The 22,422-nt window shown below is 47.5% G+C and overlaps 1 protein-coding gene across 2 annotated transcripts in view; it reads left to right on the top strand.

The window, feature by feature from the left end:
• The window catches only part of plppr1 (phospholipid phosphatase related 1), a 234,237-nt gene that overhangs the window by 71,920 nt on the left and 139,895 nt on the right, over positions 1-22,422 (top strand). The window lies entirely within an intron of this gene.

A 22,422-nucleotide genomic window follows, 5' to 3' on the forward strand; every position in this document is an offset into this window, starting at 1 on the left:
GCCCCTTTAATCCAGCAACTGGGGCGGATGCCAAGTTCAGCAAACTTCTTTGCCGTGGTTGTGTCCAATGGAATTGTTCAAAAGAATCCCCCCCCCCCCCGTGACTTATGGCAGCTGCTGCATTCATCATCTTTGCGTTTGTTGGATTGAAACCCAGGTCTCGAGAAGTGAAAGGCAAGAACTGAGAAAATCCGCCATTCTATCAGCTGACCTTTCACCTCTGAAGGGCCTGGGTGGTGGGGGGGGGGGCGGGGTGAGCTGCAACAAAAGAGAAAGGAAATCAGTGTTCTGTGAATGCTGGCCAATGTTCGGTGGTTAAGAGCCCAGTGCGGGGTATGTTTGAGCTGTAAGATGCCTGCTTAACAGCTTCCAATGTAGTGTTCAAATCCAATGCAACAATGTTCTTAACTTTAAAAAAATCTAGACCAAACTGAGCCGTTTTCTGAGTGGGTGAGCAATTATTAATGGATTGTTTTTTTTGTAGTATATACTATAACTGAATTTTGGATTGTTTAAACATTTATCATTGAAATCATAATTAAAGTGCTTTGGGAACATTCAACGTGCATCCAAACAAAACAAAAAGCGCAAAGATGCTTTTCCTTTCCAAAATTCTACCTACGTATAAGTTACAGAGAGGTTGTAATGTCTTTTAAAAGGGCTAATGTTGTCACTGAGAATTACATTGAATTACAGCACAGAAACAGGTCATTCAGCCCAACTGGTCCATGCTGGTGTTTATGCTCCACACGAGCCTCTCCACCCCCCCTTCATCTAACCCCATCAACATATCCTTCTATTCCTTTCTCCCTCATGTGTTTATCTAACTTCCCCTTAAATACATCTGTGTTATTCAACCTCCACTACTCCCTGTGGTAGCGAGTTCCACATTCTCACCACTCTCTGGGTAGAGAAGTTTCTCCCGAATTCCTGATTGGATTTATTACTGACTATCTTGTATTGATGACCCCTAATTTTGGTCTCCCCCACATGTGGAAACATCTCTGCCTCTACCCTATCAAACTCCTTCATAATTTTAAAGACCTCTTTTTGGAAAAGTTGCCTTTGTTGTCATATTTGTAGAGCTGGGAGTGATGGTACATTTGACGTGATGACACAATTTGTGGCCGGTTCTTTATTATTAAAATAAGCTTAAAAATGCGAGAACCGTATTGGAGCTGTCCACACTGAAGCAGTCGCTATATCGCGACTGCTGCACTGCGTGTTTTCTCTGGCAGTAAATATGGCTGCTGGGCTGTAATGTTTCCAGGGCGTGCCGATAGAATGCGAGAAATCTGAAAATGTAAACAGAAAATGCCAAAAATTGTACGGCAGGTCAGTCAGCCTCTGAAAGTAGGCTTGCCAACTCTGCCTGGATATATCCCTGGAGGTTTCCTTATATGACGTCCTGCTCCCCTCACTGTTCCGCCCTCCCCCGTGCTCCCGCTATTGGTCGGCCAACATGCCCATCGTCATGGCACAACGCCTTAGTTCACCAATTGAAAAGCGAACAGACTCTTCGGGCTGGATTTTGTCAATGGGAAGCTTTTGGAGGTGGGACTGCTGCTTGCCGGCTTTCAATCTCGCCTCCATCAGCTTCTGGCCAACCAGTGGGATTTTCCCCTGGTTGACCTTGTTTAGCCCGCCCGGCGGACTCAGCAGGCCAATTAGGGGGAAGTCACTGACAGAGCACGTCAATGTCTGACGTGCCATCTGTCAAGATTTCTTGAAGATCAGCGTTTGACAGCTCTGTGAAGCTGTCAAACACTGACATTCTGTGTACAGGAAACTTTGGTTTATCCAGAGGTTGTATGTCCGGAATACTCGATCTAACGGCAAAAATCAGGAGCCGTTTTCTATTAGTTTTTTTAGTTCTCGTTCTTTTTTTTTCCCCAGTCAGGCACTGCAAGGTCTGTAGCTATAGCAACAGCTTCAGCTAGAGACGCTTGCAGCTGCAGCCGACTCTTTAGAAGCTGTTGCTAAGCAACAGTGTTTGTTGTCAGATACGGAGATGAAAACCTCCGTATGCTTCAACATTAACTTTGTATGTCCGGCAGTTTTGCTAGATCGGCAACACGCCGGTCCCGTCGGTGCCGGATATCACAAAGTTTCCTGTAGTTTGATGAGTCCTTGTGTTCAGGGCTCATCAAACCTTTCAACTTTGCAGAAACCACTTGGCTGTTGGTTCAGAGGATCCAACAGCCAGTCTGTGAAAACTACAATGAAGATGTCGGGACTCTGGATCCACAGCGGCTGAAGGCTGTAGGCAGAAACAAAGGTAAATTAACATTTTATAACAATTAACACTCACCTTACATACTTACCACTCCACACTTGCACCCATCACTCACCTTTATATCTCATTTTCAGACCCATCCGATGCCTGCAGACCTCCGACTCACCTCCTACACCCCGGCGGGGTTCTCTGAGGTCAGGAAGCCTGCACTTGGAAAGGTAAAATGGGACTAATCCGATTTTCTGCCTGTTAACTACCTGTTAACAGGCAGTTAATAGGATTTAATCCTTTTCCCGCCTCGAGGAGATGGGACCCAGAGCAGGACGGCTTCCTGCCTCCTGGCAAAAGGGCACGGAGGCGGGTTGGGGGTGGGTTTGCCAGCCACCCCCACATTCTGCAACTTTTCCGGCAGTCCCGCCTCCATACCCGCCTTCTCGAGGCTGGCAAAATCCAGCTCAATATGACTCCACTTGAAAAATACTTCATTAGCTGTAAAGCGCTTTGAGACGTCCGGTGGTCATGAAGGGTGCTATATAAATGCAAGTCTTTCTTTTCTTTTCTCAATTGGATGGTTTTTAGCAGTCGAACAGCCTTTTTTCCCCCGACTTTGATATTTTTAGAACTAATAAACAAAAGTGTTCAAAGAAAATTTGAAAAAAACCCAATTTGTTTTACTGCCCCTGTGGTTTTTCTCCTGGGTGTTGCTCCCAGCCATGTCCGGGAGATTAATCTTTTAATTCCTGGAGACTCCAGGGCAATCCTGGAGGGTTGGCAACCAAATGTTCCCTTAGCGCTCTGAAGGTCCTGTGCAGCCGATGAGGCAGTTTTTAATAGAAAAACCTTGCACGCGGGGAATTTTGAGTGGCCTGCGCAGCCCGTTAAAGGGGCCACGCGTACCAAAGGAAACTAGAGGGAACATTGCGGGCAACCCTAGCTGAAAGAGGAAGATTTTGTGTGTGACCCTTTCAACAGAACTGTCGCTGAATTGCCACAGCGTGGCACATTTAACCTTCCTCTTAGAGGCTGATCGTCCTGCTGTGCAGTTCCAAAATTTTTATTGGAATTTTCGCAATGTGGTATTTCTTTGCCTAGTCCAAAAAGGTCTGTTAAAGGAACTCGGAACTGAGAGGCTATAACTGTCAGGAAAGACTGAACAGGCTGGAGCTCTTTTCTTTAGAAAAGAAAAAGCTGAGGGGTGACCTGATAGAGGTCTTTAAAATTATGAAGGGGTTTGATAGGGTAGATGTAAAGATTTTTCCACATGTGGGGGGAAGTGCAGAACTAGGGGTCATCAATATAAGATAGTCACTAATTAATCCAATAAGGAATTCGGGAGAAACTTCTTTACCCGAAGAGTGGTGAGAATGTGGAACTCGCTACCACAAGGAGTAGTTGAGGAGATGCAACTAAGGGGAAGCTAAATAAGTAGATGAGGGAGAAATGAATCAAAGGATATGCAGGTAGGTTTAGGTGAAGTAAGATGGGAGGAGGCTCGTGTGGGTCATAGACCAGTTGGACTGGATGGCCTGTTTCTGTGCTGTAAATTCTATGTAACCAAACTGCTTTGTTGAAGCCATCAGCTGCTGTGAGTGTGCAGAGAAATCAATGGACTGGGAAGAAAAACAACAAAATGATAGAGAACAACATGAATGTTTCCCTCGCTTTGCCTCACCCCTTGGTTATTCCCACATTAAGCAGTCAAGATCTATCGGCCGTAGCAAACTGCACAAGTGGGCACTTACGGTTATTCTGCTGCTGAATGGTTCTGCAATGGGAGAAAAATCTCCCTCGTCATTTTGGAGTGCTCATGTTCATTTTATAACTGGCCTCCCACAGCTGTACAGGCTTTGTATCTTCAGAGGTTTGTTGATGGGTTTTATCCGACACTGGACTGGACCTGACCTGAAGCTGCAGGATCTCATTTTCATTCTGAGCTGCTGGAAACTAGAAACGGCTGAAAATTGTATGCAGGCAGGTGAAAGCACAGCATGGCCTATTAACTAGACATTTTCCTGCGCCCTTCAGCTCGAATATAATTTGCACCATATAACTTGCTGGAAGTGCGAGCTGATAACGGTGCATCGAGGGCAACGGGGCATCTGGGACCTTGGTGATCGATGAGACCAACAGTCTAACTCCTTAACTGATGAGATTTAAGGCTAGAGAAAGAAACAGAAGAACAACAGAGAAGGAAATAGGCTGAATTAGAGTCAAATCAGGTACAGAAAGAGAAATCGAGGGAAAGAAAGGTTGGATTAAGAGAGAGAGAAAAAAGAGATAGAAAGAAAAAGTAAAAAAAAATTGAATTTTGAAATGTTAACAAATCTCTAAGAAGAATATACTACATGCAGGAATGAGACTCAACAGTTTAAATTGTTCCATTTCTGCACTGGAGAGATCGATTGGCATTGCATTAACAATTATCACATCATTGAAAAGGTACTTACACTATTAATTACTAGCCCTAACTTGCTGCGGTGAGTTTAATGGGCAATTAATGTGCAAATCCAACAGGTTCTTAAAAATAACGGGGAGGCTAAGGGCGAGATGCCATTTGTGTGAAGCAATCGTCGGAGTAGCATAAATCGACCAGCAAGTTCTGGAGATTTACAACTCACGGTGTATCTCTGCATCCCCTGAACTCGCTGGCCGATTGGCGCATTAATAACGGCGTGCGTCTTTAACACACCGTTATCTTTCCAGCAGGATTTGGGCCATTGTTCTAGATTGCAGTATCTTGGGCAGTAATGAGGAAAGGCCAGCATAGATGAGGACGGATGTACATGATTTGAAAATCAGTTTGGATTTTTTGGTTAGTTGCCTATCAATCTAATGCATGTCCAGATCTTATATCATGTTGTGGGCTACCAGACCAAGTTGCCTTGATGTGAAATATAGTATAAGTAATACCATTGAGCTAAACTTAACTCTCAAGGGGTTAAATTCACAGTGACAGCAGGGCTGGCAGTTGTAGATTAGGTTTCAGAATTGGCGAGGGGGATTGTTGGGGTGGGGGGACCTGGACCAACATCCTGGAGGCAATGGGGTGTAACTGGTCCTTGGCAGCAGCACATAGCGGGCCCTAGCGAATCAACAGTCCGCTTTACGCCCCGCCCTCCTTTCTTTACCTTTGACTTCAGTTGCGCCCCCAATGAGAGCAAGTTTGCAGCGATTGTTCCCACTCTGTGACAATTCTGTTTGTTTGAACTCAGCAAGGACCATTGTCAAGTTAGGCCGATGGATCCTACTTCAGGGTGGGCCAGGGGTTCAGTTTGCCTAAAATCTATTACTGTAGTCAGACAGAATGAGCTGGGAAGCAGTCAGACAGTGAAGTATTGTAAAGACAATGGAACATAGAAGAGGGATGTTAGGAAATTTGCTTTCAGCCCAGCAAGTAACCCACTGGGGCAGCATACCATGTTCATTATTTTAAAAAATTATTAAGCAAAGTCATTTAAGGCATAAAATAAAAAAGCAAGAAGTTATGCTAAACCTTCATAAAACACTGGTTAGGCCCCAGCTGGAGTATACTGTTCAATTCTGGACACCACACTTTAGGAAGGATGTCAAGGCCTTAGAGAGGGTGCGGAGGAGATTTACTAGCATGGTACCAGAGATGAAAAACTTCAGTTACGTGGAAAGACCGGAGAAACTGGGGTTGTTCTCCTTAGAGCAGAGAAGGTTAAGGGGGGATTTGATAGAGGTGTACAAAATTATGAGGGGTTTTGATAGAGTAGATAGGGAGAAACTGTTTCCAGTGGCAGGCGGGTCAGTAACCAGAGGACACAGGTTTAAGGTAATTGGCAAAAGAACCAGAGTGAGCAGCGAATACGGTATACTAAATTGCAAGAAGTGCTTATGTAAGAGGCATGAAGTGGAGAATTAAAGTGACAGGCGACCAGAAGCTCAGGGTCACCCTTACGGACTGAACAGAGGTGTTCCGCAAAGCGGTCGCCCAATCTGCGCTTGGTCTCCGATGCGGTCTCCTCTACATTGGGGAGACCAAACACAGTTTGGGCGACCGCTTTGCGGAACACCTCCGTTCAGTCCGTAAGGGTGATCCTGAGCTTCCGGTCGCCTGTCACTTTAATTCTCCGCTTCACTCCCACTCTGATCTCTCTGTGCTCGGGCTATTGCATTGTTCCAATGAAGCTCAACGTAAGCTCGAGGAACAGCACCTCATCTTTCGATTAGGCACTTTACAGCCTTCTGGACTCAACATTGAGTTCAGCAATTTAAAACTATTACCCCTGCCCCCATTTTTCATGCTGTATGATTTTGCCATTTCCATTTGCAACATTTTATCTTTCCTGCCTCTTACATAAGCACCGTATGTTCCTTCAATTCTTTCCTCCCCTCCCAACCACCCACCCACCCCCCAACCCCCATCTCTGCATCTGCTTAATATCTGTTACACCTCCAGCTTTTTCCAGTTCTGATGAGGGGTCCCAGACCTGAAACGTTAATTCTGTTTCTCTCTCCATGGATGCTGCCTGGCCTGCTCAGTATTTCCAGCATTTTCTGTTGTTATTTCAGATTTCCAGCATCCGCAGTATTTTGCTATTGACTTAATTGGTATATATGCACGTAGTTTAATTAGCATTCAATTTGACTGTTCTATATTAGGATTGTCATCTCAAATTTCGAAAGAAAATTACATAGAATTTACAGCACAGAAACAGGCCATTCAGCCCAATGTGTTTATAATTTGAAGTTGTCAAGTTTAATGGATATTTGATCAATTAATACATGACTGAAGTGGCAACTCAGTGCTTATAGAAGCACAGTGTGCCATAGTCATTTTCAAATAAGTTGAAAAAGTCACTTTATAAATGGACAGTTAATCAGATCTTCTTCTTATCGTGTCTACACACTGTTCCCTTTGGGGAACAGTATGAAGTAGTGGAAGGACTTCTGGCTGCGTTAAACGCTCCTTCCGTGACCGTAACCATCTTCGTACCAGCCATTAGGGTGGTTAGTCCTATGGCGGGAGGGTTTTACGGGCTCTCACAACCCATACGAGGGGGGGGCTACCCACACCCACGGACGCAAGTATCCCGCTGGATGTCAACCCAGAATTTAGAGCCGGAGCTCCGACTCTACTTGCCGGGACTGTCTGGAGCGGGGTTCGAAACCATACACCTCCTGGCCCAGCGGCGGGGATTCTTACCGCTACGCCAAAGGCCCACTCCTATGAATCAGATGAAGTATCTGAAATGTACAGTGAGTCACCATTACAAATATGTGGATAGGATTCACAGACAGGATTCAACATGCGACAAGTGCTTTTTCTAACTTTACACCAAACGCATGATTTCACTCATCACATTTCATGAAAATATGAAATTATTAAGTTGTTACATTTAGAAAACCAGCACAGCTCATTGAAACACATAAGATTCTGAGGGGGATTGACCAGATAGATGCTGAAAGGTTGTTTCCCCTGGCTGGAGAGTCTAGAACTAGGGGGCATAATCTCAGAATAAGGGGTCGGCCATTTAGGACTGAGGAGAAATTTCTTCACTCAGAGGGTTGTGAATCTTTGGAATTCTCTACCTTAAAGGGCTGTGGAGGCTCAGTTGTTGAGTATATTCAAGGCTGAGATTGATAGATTTTTGGACTCTAGGGGAATCAAGGGATATAGAGATCGGGCGGGAAAGTGGAGTTGAGGTCGAAGATCAGCCATGATCTTATTGAATGGCGGAGCAGGCTCGAAGGGCTGAATGGCCTACTCCTGCTCCTATTTCTTATGTTCTTAGAAACAGGCCATTCGGCCCAACAGGCCTATGCCGGTGTCTATGCTCCACACGAGCTTCCTCCCACCTTACTTCATCTAACCCTATCAACATATCCTTCTATTCCTTTCTCCCTCATGTGCTTATCTAGCTTTCCCTTAAATGCATTTATGCTATTCACCTCCATTTGGCAGCGAGTTCCACATTCTAACCACTCTCTCTGGGTAAAGAAGTTTCTCCTGAATTCCCTGTTGGATTTATTACTGACTATCTTTATATTTATGGCCCCTAGTTTTAGAATCCCCCAACAAGTGGAAACATCTTCTCTACGTCTACCCTATCAAACCCCTTCATAATTTTAAAGACCTCTATTAGGTCAACCCTCAGCCTTCTCTTTTCTAAAGAAAAATAATTCTAGCACAACATCGGCACGTACGGCTCCTGATATATTTTCAATGTTGTAGCTCTTTCCAAACTATTGCACTTGTAAACAATGTCAATAACATTTATTTATAGACTGAGACAGAAAGATATTAAATATACGGAACTCTGGCAGCTCTTTGACTGTCACAGTTCAGCTATGATAAAATGCTATATCACACTCTCAAAGCCTGCAGGTAAGCATGATAAATGCACTCAAAAATGCTCAGTGCAGTGGTGGGTATCTGTTATCATTTAACTTGGAAGTGCTTATTGTGTTGGTACTTTGCTGCTAGCACATTTCAGTATGTTGTAGACAACAGTATTCAAGTCTCAAGAGCCACTGTACAGGAAACTTTGTTATATCCGGCACCGACGGGACCGAGCTGTTGCCAATCTATCAAAACTGCCGGACATACCAGCGTTAATGTTGAAGCATACGGAGGTTTTCATCTCCGTATCTGACAACAAACACTGTTGCTTAGCAACAGCTTCAAACAGACGGCCCGTACCTTGGAAGCGTCTCTGTAGCTTAGCAACAGCTTCAGAGAGACTTTCCAGAGCCTGACTGTTGGCAAAAAAAAGCCACGAGAAGGAAAAAAAAGCCACGAGAAGAAGAAAAACCTAACAAAATGACTCCTGATTTCTGCCGGTAGATCGAGGTTTCCGGACATACAACCTCCGGATAAACCAAAGTCTCCTGTATATGGGACAATTTCACAGAGCAGCTCATTTATTGACAATGGGCAATTTGCTGCAAAGATAACGGCGTGTGAACGGCGTGTGCAATTCGGCCAGCGAGTTCAAGGGATGAAGAGATACGGCATGAGTTATGAATCCCCAGAACTTGCTGGTTGATTTATGCCACTCCAGCGATTGCTTCGCACAAACGGCATCTCACCCTTAGCCTCCACGTTATTTTTAAAACTTGCTGGATTTGTACATTAGTTGTCCATTAAACTCACCGCAGAAAGTTAAGTCTAGTAATCAATAGCGTAAGTACCCTTTTAGCGATGTGATAATTGTTGATGATTGCCAATCAACCTCTCTGGCCCAGAATTTAAACTGTGGATTCTCACTCCTTCAGGTGGTGATTTGTTGTTGGAGATTTTTGAGATGTCAATTTTTTTTCTCTTACTTTTCCTTTGTCTTTTTTTTCTCTCTCTCAATCCCATCTTTCTTTCCCTCTCTTCATTTCTCTTTCTGTAACTAATTTGATTCTAATTCACCCTATTTCCTTCTCCGTCATTCCTCAGTTTATTTCTTTTTCCTTTAATCTCATTGGTTAAGGAGATAGACTGTTGGTCCCATCATTCACTGAGGTCCCAGATGCCCCGTTGCCCTTGCCGTGCCTTTATCAGCTCTCACTGCCAGCAAGTTATACGCTGCAAATTATATTCGAGTTGAAGGGTGCAGGAAAAAGTCTAACTAACAACCTCTACCACCTAGAAGGACAAGGGCAGCAGGCGCATGGGAACACCATCACCTCCAAGTCCCCCTCCAAGTCACACACCACCCTGACTTGGAAATATATCACCATTCCTTCATCGTCGCTGGGTCTAATTACTGGAACTCCCTCCATAACAGCACTGTGGGAGAACTTTAAAACACGGACTGCAGCGGTTCAAGAAGGTGGCTCACCAGCACCTTCTCAAGGGCAATTAGGGATGGGCAATAAATGCTGGCCTTGCCAGTGATATACCTATCAATTCCTCCAATAAAAGGCGAAGAGTTACGAAGGTGACTAAAGGTTTTTATTGACTAAATAACAGAGCCCACTCTCGTGGGTGATCCGATCCAAGCAGGAGGAATACCAGTCAGTCGCTCACCTTTATACCTGGCCTGGTGGGTGGAGCCAAGGCGGAGTCGGCAGTGGTCATCCCAGGTATAGCAGTGTGGCAAGAGGCGACCTCGTACCGTGATACAATAGTGGTCAGTGATACAGTTATAACGAACAGTGGTGAACAGTGCTAACTACTAACAGTGATACGATAGTGAACGTGGTTTACCACATTCACCCCTTGTTTAGAATTAAGTCCGGCGGGGTGAAGTGTACTACCAATTCTGGTAGGTCAGTCTGTCCGGAGGCTTCGTAAGCCTCTCCGATCGCCGCAGTGGTGGTGTTGCCTTATCCGGTGCTGGTGCCTTATCCGGTGTTGATGCTGGTGTTTGCGTGGTCGGCGAGGGCTCGTGGGGTTCCGGCATGCCGTCTACCTGGGCTGGGGTTGGGGGGGGTGGTGGCGGTGTTTCCGGATCGGCTGAGGGTGCGAGGTCTCGTAGGGAGACAGTGTCCTCCCGCCCGTCTGGGTACGCCACGTAGGCGTACTGGGGGTTGGCGTGCAGGAGGTTCACCCTCTCGACCAGGGGGTCCGTTTTATGGGCCCTCACGTGTTTCCGCAGCCAGACCGGCCCCGGGGCGGTCAGCCAGGTTGGTAGAGTGGTTCCCGTAGTCGACTTCCTGGGGAAAACGAACATTCGTTCATGGGGGGTGGTGTTAGTGGCCGTGCAAAGTAATGACCGGATGGAGTGCAGCGCTGTCGGGAGGACTTCTTGCCAGCGGGAGGTTGGGAGGCCCTTAGACTTTAAGGCTAAGAGGACGGCCTTCCATACCGTCGCGTTCTCTCTTTCCACCTGACCGTTACCTCTGGGGTTGTAGCTGGTGGTCCTGCTTGCTGCAATACCTCTCTCTAGGAGGAATTGCCGGAGTTCCTCGCTCATGAAGGAGGAGCCCCGGTCGCTGTGTATATAGTTCGGGAACCCGAACAAGGCGAAGAGGGCATTCAGGCACTTAATGACCGTGCTACTGGTCATGTCGGGGCAGGGGAAGGCAAAGGGGAAACGGGAGTACTCATCAACGATGTTGAGGAAGTACACATTACGGTCAGAGGACGGGAGGGGCCCCTTAAAGTCGATGCTCAGGCGCTCGAAGGGGCGGGTGGCCTTGATCAGGCTTGCTCGGTCCGGCCTATAGAAGTGCGGTTTGCACTCCGCACAGGTCTGGCAGTTCCTGGTCATGGTCCTGACCTCCTCGATGGAGTAGGTCAGGTTGCGGGCCTTAATGAAATGGTAGAGTCTGGTGACTCCGGGGTGGCAGAGCTGGTCGTGGAGGGTCTGAAGCCTATCGATATGCGCGCTGGCGCATGTCATTCGTGAAAGGGCATCAGGGGATTCGTTCAGCTTGCCTGGCCGGTACAAGATCTCATAATCGTAGGTGGAGAGCTCGATTCTCCATCTCAAAATCTTGTCATTCTTGATTTTGCCCTTCAGCTTGTTATTAAACATGAAAGCCACCGAACGCTGGTCGGTGAGGAGGGTAAATCGTTTGCCTGCCAGGTAGTGCCTCCAGCGCCGTACTGCCTCCACGATCGCCTGGGCCTCTTTCTCGACCGACGAATGTCGGATCTCGGGGCCCTGTAGGGTCCTTGAGAAGAAGGCCACTGGCCTCCCCTCCTGGTTTAGGGTGGCGGCTAAGGCGAAGTCGGATGCGTCGCTCTCCACCTGGAAGGGGATGGACTCGTCCACTGCGTGCATCGTGGCCTTGGCTATGTCTCCCTTAATGAGGGAGAAGGCCGCGCACGCCTCCTCCGTGAGGGGGAAGGAAGTGGCTTTCAGGAGGGGTCTGGCTTTGTCCGCGTAATTGGGTACCCATTGGGCATAGTAGGCGAAAAGCCCCAGGGTTCTCCTAAGTGCTTTAGGGCAGTGGGGGAGGGGTAGCTCCATGAGGGGGCGCATTCTTTCTGGGTCGGGGCCGATGATTCCGTTCTCCACTACGCAGCCGAGGATGGCAAGGCGCGTGGTGTTAAACACGCATTTCTCCTTATTGTAGGTGAGGTTCAGCCGTTGGGCCGTACGGAGGAATTTCTCCAGATTCGCGTCATGTTCCTGCCGGTCGCGGCCGCAGATAGTGACGTTATCTAGGTAGGGGAATGTAGCCTGCAGTTCGTTCTGGTCAACCATCTGGTCCATCTCCCTTTGGAAGACCGAGACCCCATTAGTGACACCGAAGGGGACCCTAAGGAAGTGATATAGGCGCCCATTCGCCTCGAAGGCGGTATACTGGCGGTCCTCAGGGTGGATAGGGAGTTGGTGGTAGGCCGACTTCAGGTCGATGGTCAAGAATACTTTATACTGTGCAATCTGATTGACCATGTCAGATATGCGGGGGAGGGGGTATGCGTCCAGCTGGGTATATCTGTTTATGGTCTGGCTGTAGTCGATGACCAGGCGGTTTTTATCGCCGGTCTTTACGACTACGACCTGGGCACGCCAGGGGCTGCTGCTCCCCTCGATAATGCCCTCTTTCAGGAGGCGCCGCACCTCAGAGCTAATGAAGGCTCTGTCCCCGGCGCTATACCGCCTGCTCTTGGTAGCGACGGGTTTGCAGTCAGGGGTAAGGTTAGCAAACAGAGAGGGTGGCGGGACCTTGAGGGTGGAGAGGCTGCAGGTGTTACGCGGTGGGCGGTTTAACGTTTGCTGGTTGTTGACTGTGAGTGGGGGGAGGGGTCCACCGTATGCTAGGGTTACGCTTTGGAGGTGGGATTGGAAGTCCAGCCCTAGTAGGACGGCAGCGCAGAGATGGGGGAGGACGAGGAGTTTAAAGTTTTTATACTCCGTGCCCTTAACCGACAGGGTCACGACACAGTAGCCGCTGATGTCCGTGGCATGGGACCTCGATGCCATCGAGATTCGGCTGCGCGTTGGTAGGACAGAGAGGGAGTAGTGGCTCACCGTGTCTGGGTGGATGAAGCTCTCCGTGCTTCCGCTGTCGAACAGGCAGGTCGTGGCGTGGCCGTTCACTTTGATGTCCATCATTGACTTGGACAGATGGTGCGGGCGGGCTTGGTCCAGGGTGACGGAAGCTAGTGTGTAGCTGAGCGAGTCGTTGTCATCTGCGGGCGAGGCGGTCGGGCGTGGTGAGTAAAATGGCGTCTCCCACGAGGTAGGGCAAAATGACGGAGAAGATGGCTGCCCCCGTAGCTCACATGAGGCACTATTGGGGTCGGTTGCCTTAATCAAAGATGGCCGCCCCCATGACTCATGTGTGGGGATGCTGGCCTCAGTTGCCCTAAACAAAGATGGCCGCCCCCATGACTCATGTGTGGGGATGCTGGCCTCAGTTGCCCTAAACGAAGATGGCCGCCCCCATAGTTCGCATGCGGCACTGCTGGCCTCTGAGGATCCGCTCCTGCAGGCCTTGGAGAAGTGGCCTTTCTTCAGGCAGGTTCTGCATATGGAGTTCTTGGCTGGGCAGCGCGACCTCGGGTGCTTCTCCTGGCCACAAAAAAAACAGCCGGCGGCCCGATCGCGGATGCCCGATGTCGGGGCCGGTGCCGGGGGTGGCGGGGCCGGTCGGGTCCGGGACGCCGACGCAGAGGTAGGTCCCGGGGGCGGTGCTGGGAAGGGTGCTGTGGTAGGGGTCGGGCCCGAGTCCCAGGGTCGCGAGCAGTACCTGGTGAATGCTTCCTGATCTTGGTGGGCCACTTCCAGGGAGATAGCGAGGGCTTCAGCTTTTTCCATGCTGAGGTCTTTAGCTTCCAGCAGTCTTTGCCGTGAGTACTCGGACCGTAGGCCTTTCAGGAATGCGTCGCGGATATTATCTTCAGTATTTTCGGCTGCCGACACCGATTTAAAGTCACAGTTCCTGGCGAGTGCATATAGCGCCTGTGAGAATTCGGCTACTGATTCTCCTGGCTGTTGCGGCCGTGATCTTAGGAGGTGCCTAGCGTACATGTAGTTTACCGGGGTCCGGTACTTCTGTTTCAGCAGGTTGATGGCGGTCTCGTAGGTAGTCATGTCCTCGATGAGAGTGTATACTCTCGGGCTCAGTTGCGCCTGCAGGACACTTAGTTTGGATGCCTGAGGGACGCTGGATTCTCTCAGGTATGATTCGAAGCAGACCAGCCAGTGTTTAAAGTCTGCGGCTGAGTTTGCTGCTCGTGGGTTCAGGTCCAGGTACGGCGGTCTGAGGGCTCGCAGCCAAGCTGGCTGGTGTGGCTGTGCTCCTGGGAGCTGCGCTGGTGGCTCCTCCGCCGGTTGTGACTCGTTGTCGGACATCATTAAATTTAGTCAATAAAATTGATATACCTATCAATTCCTCCAATAAAAGGCGAAGAGTTACGAAGGTGACTAAAGGTTTTTATTGACTAAATAACAGAGCCCACTCTCGTGGGTGATCCGATCCAAGCAGGAGGAATACCAGTCAGTCGCTCACCTTTATACCTGGCCTGGTGGGTGGAGCCAAGGCGGAGTCGGCAGTGGTCATCCCAGGTATAGCAGTGTGGCAAGAGGCGACCTCGTACCGTGATACAATAGTGGTCAGTGATACAGTTATAACGAACAGTGGTGAACAGTGCTAACTACTAACAGTGATACGATAGTGAACGTGGTTTACCACAGCCAGTGATGCCCACATTGTGTGAATGACTAAAAAAAAATAACAGGGCATGCTGCGAGATGCCCCACTCCAGCAAGACTTAGTCCAACATCTTGGCGCTTTCATCTGCCTGCATACAATTTTCAGCTGTTTCTGGTTTCCAGCAGTTCAGAATAAAAATGAGATCCTGCAGCTTGGGGTCAGGCCCAGTCCAGTGTCCGATAAAACCCTTCAACAAACCTCTGAAGACACATGGGGGGCGAAATTCGGCTATGCCCCATTTGGGGTGCGGTAACTGAATTATCATTGGTGATTTACTCCCAGTGTGGAAGTACCGCGCCTGCCGCTAAATTGGGCTTACCACTCCAGCGAGGAAGCAGTGCGCTATCTCAGGAGGGCCACTTCCTCTCGGGGCGGTGTCGGGACGCAAAGCACGGTAGCGCCATTATAGGGGAGGGACGCTGTGAGCTCTGCAGGGCCTACAATGGCCCACACTAGCCCACCAGGGCGGCGGGTACCGTGGCTGCAGCCCGGCACCGAGACGCAGTGCCGGGCTGCGCAATGGCAGCCACGGACCATGCCAAAGGCCGCCATGGAGGGCCTACCTGGAGGTCGGCCAAAAGAAATAAAATGGTGGCGCGGGTCGCGGCCGCATCTCCCTTTCATTAGCGCTCCGCGAGCGGAGGTCGGCCTGGCTCGCGACCCGCGAGGCTGACGTTAACGCTGCCCACGGCAGCCTCGCTGGGCGCAGCCGAATTTCTGCCATGGGGTGGTAAGGGGACGTGACGGGGCGCTAAGAGGTCACGGCGCACGGCAATGAAGTCATCCCCGGCGGCACAGTGGCCCGGGGTGCTACCAGCGGGGGCACGGCACTATCGGTTAGCAACTCAGTAGTGCCCCAATGAATTTCTCGGGAGGCCTTAAGCGCCCGGGCTTTAAGTCCTTTGCGCAAAGGAGCCGAAGTTCACGGCCAAAGCCTTTAAAGCTGTGGGAGGCCCATTATAAAATGGACATGAGTTCTTGCCGGGTAGTGGTATCCTGCATCCAAACCCACCCTCGCCAATGCCGTCAAGCTTGACTTCATGTTTTGTCAGTTGCTTCGTGATGGCTGATCCTCCACCTGTCCTTCTCTCGTCGCTAGATGCCATGGTGAAGCCGAGCACCGTAAAGATGATGATAGGAACTCCCTGAGTATTGCAAACTGTTCCCCCTTGTCCAGACCACCTCCCTCCCAGGGCCAAGGCTTTGCAAATGAGCTAACGTGTTGTTTGCGCTTGGCAGCCAATATTGGCCCTAAGCTGACTCACTGTACATAGTTTCCATGTGCAGGGATCCTATTCTAGAGGAAGGGAGGATTATTTGCAAAATCCAGCCAGGCTAGGCCTACCTGCTGCCGGCATGGGTGCGCCCACATTAAGGGCAAGTGCAGCCCCGATTTTGCTGGTCTTGGAAAATCGAGGCTAGAGTGTGATCAGTACCTGGAACAGGTTGCTAAGAAGGGTGGTTGAGGCCAGGACGCTGGAGTAATTTAAGAAACAGTGGGAAGGTGGTGTGTTTGGTATTCCAGAAGGATGAGATAAAATGGGCGGAAGGCTCTTTTGATTGGAACATGCCTTGTGAGTTGAGTTAAAAGCTGTTGAGGAGAAACAACGGTGTTTGGCATGAAAGAGGAAACCAAGCTTTTTGGAAGTAGCTTTAGCAATGGAGGAAATGTGGGAGTTGCTTTTGAGAGTAGGGGAGGCTTTTGGTTCGAGAGTGCCAGTAGATGAAGCGTGGCTAAAGCACAGCCTCGAAAGATACAAGTTAGTAGCTGTTGGTTGGACTGCGAGAGACATAAAGAAAATGTCTTTAAACAGTTGAAGGAAACAAAATTTCATTACCTTGTCGAAGGTAGGGTTGCTAACTCTGGTTGGACGTGTTCCTGGAGGTTTCATCACATGACCTCCCGCCTCCAACTGCCCCGCCCCCCCAACACTCCTGCCATTGGTCACCCGACACGTCCAACCTCGTGACGCAATGCAATGCTTTCCCACAACCAATTGGAAAGCTAAACAGACTCATCATTAGCTGATTGGTTGATTTTTGATTGGATGATTTTTGACTGTCAGTCAAACAGCCCTTTTCCTATCTCAAATATTTTTATAACTAATAAACAAAATTGTTCAAAGAAAATTTTTAAAAACACTTTTTTTAATGCCCCTATGATTTTTCTCCAGTGTCCTGGAGATTAATCTTTAACTCCTAGAAATGCTCGGCCAATCCTGGAGAGTTGACAACCCTTCGTTGAAGGGCATAGAAAAGATCAAAATTTAGTGATTAAACTATTGCACTGCAAGAGAAATTAAGGTTGTGTACTGAGAGGCATGTAACTTGAGGAAAGTGGGTGAATGTTGAGTAGGTTCATCATCAAAAGACTGGGCTGGGTTAGATGATGAGTAAAGGTGATCATTGACGCGAGGAAGTGGGAGAGTGAGTGGGAGAGAAAAACAGCCCTAGGGAAAATTAATGGTGGAGAAGCAGCAGTACAAACCACGCATCCTGCTTGAAAGAGGGTGGAACAATACATATCTGCCACTCACATCTTGCAAAGTATTGATTTCAAATTTGCTGTCTTTTTAATCCAATGCTCTGCTTGTTGTCAAAGCTGCCCCTATCTTTGTTCTGATTTCCTTGACTTCTTGTTACACCGTCATTTATACACTAGTTCTTATATTTTCAGATATTGAGGGAATCAAGGGATGTGTGGATAGTGTGGGAAGGTGGAGTTAAGGTAAAAGATCAGCCATGATCTTCTTGAATGGCCTATTCCTGCTCCTATTTCTTATGTCCTTATGTTATGATACTCAGGGTCATCAATATAAGATAGTCATGAATAAATCCAATAAGGAATTCAGGAGAAGCTTCTTTACCCAGAGAGTGCTGAGAATGTGGAACTTGCTACCACAGGGAGTAATTGAGGTGGATAGTATAGATACATTTAAGGGGAAGCTCGATAAACACGAGGGAGAAAGGAATAGAAGGATATGCTGATAGGTTTAGATGAAGAGGGGTGAGAGGAGGCTCGTGTGGAGCATGAACACTGGCATAGTATGGCCTGTTTCTGTGCTGTAAATACTATGTAATCCTCTGTAAAAAGAGCAGGTAAATGCCACGATCAGAAAGCTGTCTTTCTCTAGTAATTTAAGCGGTAAACATAACTTTACGCACCACAGTTCCCAAAATGAAAGATTTCCCGTCTAGTCCTGGTCTTTATACCCTTGAGGTTATTATTATATCTTTATATTATTATATGTATATAAAGCAGCGATTTAGTTATCACATTCTGCAGTTTTCATTTCATTGACTCTGAATTGCAAGTAGAATTTAAAATGAGAACTTTTAAAATCATTCAAGCAATGCAGTAACTTGTGGAGATAAGGTAGATGGCTGCACTTAATTATTACTTGCAGGCAGTCCCATAGCAGCTCTCAAAAGATGCTAACATTCTCTTTTTTATTCTACAGAACCATCATTAAAGCTATATTTGAACTCTTTGATAATTTATGCATTAACTTCGTTAGAAATAATAATATAAACACACCAAACACATCACAAATGCCACTTGGGAGCCAGCTACTACAGATAATTGATTTGAACATATATTCGGTATATAATGTTTCTAATGGCTGCGATGACTCCCTACTGGACCATTTAGCAGTATTGCATCTCACTAAAGAAAAGGCACAACTATAATACTTTTTCATTATTTCGTATTTATAGTTGATTAAATTTAATAGGCTAGACATTATAGAGTTTGTGCTGATATGTAATATGTTTCGAGCATAGAAATATAGGAGCAGGAGTAGGTCATTCAACCCCTTGAGCCTGTTCCGCCATTCAATTGAATCATGGCTGATCTGTATCTTAACTCCATCTACCCGCCTTGGTTCTGTAACCCTTAATAACCTTGCCTAACAAAAATCTATCAATCTCAGTTTTGAAGTTTTCAATTGACCCCTAAAAGCTGTTGAGGCTGAAGGGGAGATAGTTCCCGATTTCCACTACCCTTTGTGTGAAGAAGTGCTTCCTGACATCACCTCTGAACAGCCTAGCTCTAATTTTAAGGTTACGCCCCCTTGTTCTGGACTCTCCCCACCAGAGGAAATAGTTTCTCTCTCTCTACCCTATCAAATCCTTTAATCATCTTAAACACCTCAATTAGATCACCCCTTAATCTTCAATGCTCAAGGGAATACAAGCTTGGCCCATGCAACCCGTCCTCCGAACTTAACCCTTTTAGCATTTTGCTGAGAGATTTAAGACCACCCCAAGAGCAAGGACTGGGCTTCTGACTTGCTGCACTGTGATTGCAGCCTTGTTTGAAACATTTCTCAGGTGATCCAACTGCTTGGGAACTTTCAATATTCCATTGTTAATGTATTTAATGAGAGTGAAGAGTCAAGGGAACGCTCCTAACATTAAATTTAATTGGCATTTGGATGTTGCATACAAGTATCAATCTGTATGGAACCAGCACCTGTGCTTTTAATGACACATTAAATGCATCAATTTACATAGAACTTACAGCACAGAAACAAGCCATTCGGTGCAACTGGTCCATGCTGGTGTATATGCTCCACATGAGCCTCCTCCCACCCCTCTTCATCTCATCCCATCAACATATCCGTCTATTCCTTTCTCCCTCATGTGTTTATCCAGCTTCCCCTTAAATGCATGTCTGCTATTTGCCTCAACCACTCCCTGTGGTAGTGAGTTCCACATTCTCACCACTCTCTGGGGTAGTGAGTTCCACATTCTCACCACTCCCTGTGGTAGTGAGTTCCACATTCTCACCACTCCCTGTGGTAGTGAGTTCCACATTCTCACCACTCTCTGGGGAAAGAATGGCATTAGGGCTTAAAAGTTGAGCTACCTCCCATATGTTTGGTCTTTCTCACTTTTATAATGATGTTTTGGGGGAGAGAAAGAAAACAAAAAGACTTATTTATATAGCACCTTTCACAACCTCAGGATGCCCCTAAGTGTTTTATAGCCAATGAAGTACTTTTGAAGTGTAGTCACTGTTGTAATGTGGGAAACGCGGCAGTCAATTTGCACACAGCAAGCTCCCACAAACAGCAATGTGATAATGACCAGATCATCTGCTTTTTAGTGATGTTGGTTGAGGGATAAATATTGTCCCTGGCATCAGGGAGAACTCCCCTGCTTTTCTCTGAGGTTTGAACAATGAGTAAATGTTAATTTCTCTTTCTTACACCCAAAGTGCTGATTCTACAGCTCATGGCAAAATATATTGACAGTACACCCTCTAAACCATCCCATCATAAAATGCACACAGGTGGAGTATAGGACAGTCAGTCACATGGTTACTTTTTCTACCCGAAAAAAGCAATTATAGTTGTGGTGTATGTAACCTGTTCCACCTTAAGAGAACTTAAGCCTGTTCCACCTTAAGAGATGTACTACTTTCTCTGGCTGCTGCATACGTAATACCGGTGGTGACCACCGGTATATAAGCACTGTGTAGTAATATTGTATTTAGTATAGTCCTGACCTCCAACCAGTAAAGACCTGTTGAACTTTAATCTTGTAGTCTGTGTTAGTAATTACAACTAGAACACACAGACTTAACAGTGGCGATGAGTCCGATTCTTACCCTGCGGCAGTTTATATCCACGGCGGCTTCGTCCACAGAACGGACGTCGAAGAGAGGCTTCCACCCTCATCACCCTGCTGGAAGACACATCGCGCGGCAGACATCGAGAAACCAGAGTGCAGAAGACATCCTGAACTCGAAGCCTCCATCAGCGGCTGTCAGCTATCTTCTTTCTACCTCGGTGGTGGGTAAGCCGGGCAGCGACGCGACCAGAAAGTCGGCCACATTGGCTGTACAGACGGGGAGGGAAGACGGAGGAATAAGGGCGGTGAGATCGATCGCGACCGGAGATAAGGGCCGGGCCGCATTCGGGCCGAAAGGCGCAGTGCAGGGACATCGATCGCAGCTGGTGATAAGGGCCGGGCCGCATTCGGGCTAAAAAGGCGCAGTGTCTGGGGCAACTGAAGGCGCGAGAGCCGCGGTGAAGCGGAGACAGCGTCGGGGGACGGGTGAAGACCGCCAAGCATGGGAAAACCGCCATTTTGTAGGCGGAGGACGAAGACAAGAGCGGGAAGCCGCCATCTTGGATAAAAATAAAAATAAATTAAATTGCAACGATGCCTAAACATGGGAACATTAATACCTTTGATAGCGACATCGAAGATTGGGCCATGTATGTAGAACGCATACAAAATTATTGTAAAGCAAATAAAATCCCAGATGAAGAGAAAGCACTAACATTATTAAACTTAATGGGTGCGAAGACATACGGGCAATTGAAACACCTTTTATCACCAGATGAACCGGCGGATAAGACGTTCGAGGAGATTGTTACTGTCCTGAAAAATCATCTAAACCCCACACCGCTGATGCTAGCGGAACGATTTAAATTTTACAGCAGAAGGCAGCTGAAGGATGAAAGCAATGCTGAATATTTAATGGAATTGCGTAAGCTAGCAAAGTACTGTCAGTTTGGAACGAGACTGACAGAGGCGCTACGAGATAAATTTGTGTGTGGTTTATTAAAAGAAGATGCACAAAAGCGACTGCTCGAGGAGAATGAGCTGACGCTTGAGAAAGCGGTCACTATGGCAGCAGCACACGAAGCCGCAGCGAGAGGCACGGCAGTAATGCAGCTACGGTCACCGGAACTCAGTACAAATAAATTGGGTTTGAGTACTGTAAAATGTTATCGTTGTGGAAAGACAACGCACGATCAGAACCAGTGTTGGTTTAAAAACCAAGAATGCAGAACGTGTGGCAGGCTTGGCCACATAGCTAAAGTATGCCGGTCAGGAAAGAAGACCAGCAACAAAAAGTCACCGCAAGGAAAATACATAAAGGTACACAAGGTGACAAAGAACAGTTCGACCGAACAGAAGTCAGATTCAGACGCTAGCAGTAATGAACTGGGTAGCTTAAGAGTACACAACGTTGGTAAGGATGCAGATCTCCAGACAATTTGAGTCACCCTTCAGATAGCAGGAGTCCAAGTAAAGATGGAATTGGACACTGGATCGGCATTGACGGTCATGAATAAGAAAGATTACAAAAGGTTATTCCAACATATTCCCCTACGGGATACGGAGATTATATTGAAAACATACACGGGGCAAAGAGTGTACCCCATCGGAAAGATAGAGGTAAAAGTGGTCCACAAGGGCGAAGAAAGCCAAGTAATGGACTTATATGTGCTACCTGAAGGAGGTCCACCACTACTGGGACGGGAGTGGATTAGGAAAATGAATATGGACTGGCACTCCTTGAAGGCACTAACGGTAGATTCCGGGGAAACAGATGTCAAACCTAAACGATTGTCCAAAACATTGGATGATTCTAAAGAGGTGTTCCAGCAGGGACTGGGAACACTGAGGGGAATTACGGCAAACATCAAGATTGATGAACATGCACACCCAAAATTTTTTAAAGCCAGACCGGTACCCTATGCAATACGACCTACTGTAGAAGCGGAACTGGAAGCGCTAGAACGTTCAGGTGTACTGTCTAAGGTAGATTGGAGTGAGTGGGCTACGCCCATTGTTCCCGTTATGAAACGTCCTTC

This window comes from Somniosus microcephalus, chromosome 1 (genome assembly GCF_052327205.1).
Source record: "Somniosus microcephalus isolate GS21.2 chromosome 1, FLI_Smic_1.0, whole genome shotgun sequence".
Lineage (NCBI taxonomy): Eukaryota > Metazoa > Chordata > Chondrichthyes > Squaliformes > Somniosidae > Somniosus > Somniosus microcephalus.